The sequence below is a fragment of the Bactrocera dorsalis genome, chromosome 5 (genome assembly GCF_023373825.1).
Source record: "Bactrocera dorsalis isolate Fly_Bdor chromosome 5, ASM2337382v1, whole genome shotgun sequence".
Taxonomy (NCBI): domain Eukaryota; kingdom Metazoa; phylum Arthropoda; class Insecta; order Diptera; family Tephritidae; genus Bactrocera; species Bactrocera dorsalis.
The window spans coordinates 16,729,795-16,732,727 of NC_064307.1; positions in this window are offsets into that span (position 1 = coordinate 16,729,795).

The following is a 2,933-nucleotide window of genomic DNA, read 5'->3' on the forward strand; positions in this document are numbered from 1 at the left end:
GTAGCGCTACGTGAGCTCGAATAGGCTGAATCCAATGGAATGGAAGAACTCCATAAATAAATTAAGAAAATGTGTCACGTATTAATGTGAGAGTTGCCAATACTCTCTTATTTGCTTGTAGTAAATATGATATTTTCTGAATTTAGACCTTATTAGATTTATACTTTCAATTCCCTCTAATACCTCTTTTGGGTAGAAAATTGTTAAAAACTGATTATGAAACTACTACTATCTGTCACAAATACTTAAAAAACTTAAAAATATTTTAAGAATATTCTTAAAAAAGCACACAACTTAGTTGGTTATTTCATTAATAAAATCGCCAACGATTGGCTTGATATCTTTTCCTCTCACAATTATTTCCTTGCCAACTGTCCATATGTTACAAAAGTCTACCGCAATCGAAAGTAATTGCCATAAAGCTCACGCCATGCAATCGAATTCGATTGGATTCTTTAATAAATATTAATTAATCAAGCGAGTCTTATTATCTTACTTTAGTTGTGCACTGTCCGCCCGCCTTGTGATCAACACCAACAACAACAGCAACAATGAAATAAATAAATTCAACTTAAAACTCAATTAACCCCGAATATGGCCAAAATACTAGCCGCAACGTCGCTACACACCTCGCTGCGGACTGCGGTATTCTTGAGAAGCGAAAGTGTTTGCGGCAGCCACGCCAATCGTTAATTTTAATGCCGTGGTTAAATTAGCTTGAGAACCATGGTCATAAAGCACAAAGTCGCACGGCTTTACGATAAATAAATATTTCAATCAAATGTAGTTGAGAGACAAATACCACGTATATTCTCTTACATATACATATACTTACATATACACATGTATGTTCTAAAGGATTTTTAGAATGTAACTTTTCAGAAGCCAAATTAGAGGCGTTACGCTTGGTTGGTATACATGTTAAACATTATGATCAAAAATGAGCCGGACTAATATAGGTCGCATCAATGAAAAACATGTTTTCATTCTTTTTACAACCTCCTTGAAGGCATTAAAAAGATTTCTTGAAAAATAGGTGAAAATTTAATCATTTTTGGCAGTCCGGCTCAAATTTGATCTTATGGTATATGTAGTTACTATATCAATGAAACATTTTATGCTAGTTTTTTTTTACAACAAAAGACTTTTATTAAAATACGTTAAAATTTAGAACTTTGTGTCAGTCCGGTTCAAATTTGATCATATGAGACAAATACTTACGTACAATATGGAACGTGTTAATGTGAAGAAAGTCAAAGGTGACGTGAGAACTTGCCAATTTGCAGCAGCAAATTTTACAGTAATCACTGTTATGAAAAAAATTACAACAACAGCAACAACAAGGCACATGCACAAAAGTTATTCGAATGCAATTCTTACTTGCAGAAAGCAGCGCTGGCTAAAACACACAAAGTGGGAGAGGAATTATACTTATGAAAATCAGTTTAAGCAACAACAACAACAATAAAGTGCATTGCAGAGTGCAAGAAGTCTTTTTACACGCAGAGCAGACCCACACACCAGCACAAGTACAACAACAAACACATAACACATAACTGCATATATATATCTATGTATGTGTGTGTATATACATGCTTATATAGTAGATCATGCATGTGCGCCGTGCCTTAACCGCTCTTTTTAATGCCGATTGTTACACTAAAACCGCAAATATACAACAATAATCAATAATAACAACAACAACAACATTACAACAACTAGACGCTTAAGCATTGAGGTTTACTCTTAATTTCGTTAGAGTCCAAACGCCTTCAACAATGAATCGCCCAGCGCAACCGAAAGCAAACGAAACAAATTCAAATGCGCAGGTCGTCCCGCTGTTCCCCCCCCCCCCCCCCCCGGCGACGCCAGCTAACAAACGGTAACGACGAGCGTATAGCTACAAACAACTAGCTCGGCCAACTAACTAGTGAGCTAACTAATCAAGCAATACTAATAATAAATGACAACAATACACAATAGCAAAAACAACAAACTACCGTAAAAACAATACTATATAACAAACAAACAATAATAATTCAACCAACAAACCAACAAAACAATAGCAACACAACCACATCAAACATAGAATGCAGCCACGCAATTGGTTCGCACAAGTTGTGTGCAGCCGCGGCGTTTTCGGATTTCTGTATACACTGAACGGCCGTTGTGGCTGCCGTCGACGTTCGAGCGTCGCTGCTAAGGTTCCCCGCTTTCGGCGACGCGTGCATGTAGCTGGTGAAGTGCAAACTAAATGCAATACAGTTTCGCTGCATTTCATCATAATTTACGTGCCAAATCTTTTCGCTTTTAAGCAAAACGGGTTGGAGTTCTAAATATATATTAAAAGCCAGCTTCAAAACTTAACTTGTGGTATTCTAGTTTAATCAGTTGAACTGACAGCCTTACTTTCAAAGTCGCTTTAGGGGACCCGAAGTAATAAGGTGGGAAGTCACGAGACTGAGGCTTAAACAGCAAAATTTTCAAAGCTTTCACCAAGCTATTAAGCCGACCAAACAAACTTAAACTACTTAAACAAAAATGGCCTTTGTGTTCGAAAGTGTGTGATGCCGCCCAAAAAAAAAGTCTAAAAATAAGTTTGAAACGGAAAACGAATTCGTTAAGTTGTTGGACATATGTTGCAGAACTAACGGTTACTGTCAGTAATGCCAGATAAATTAGTTTTTGAAGGAGAATTCAAAAATCAGATGAACGCGGAAATGTGTTGGAAAATAAATATCCTTTGTTTTCATGGCAAAAGTTAAACAAACGTATTAGAAATAATTTATATAAATAGATCATTATTACAAGATATAGTTTGGTATAATCTGGTTACTGAAAAACATTTTTATAATTTATTTTTTATTTAATATTTTTTATATTTATTAGTTTTCGATTTTAAACAAAAATACAGGAGCAGAATATACAGTAGC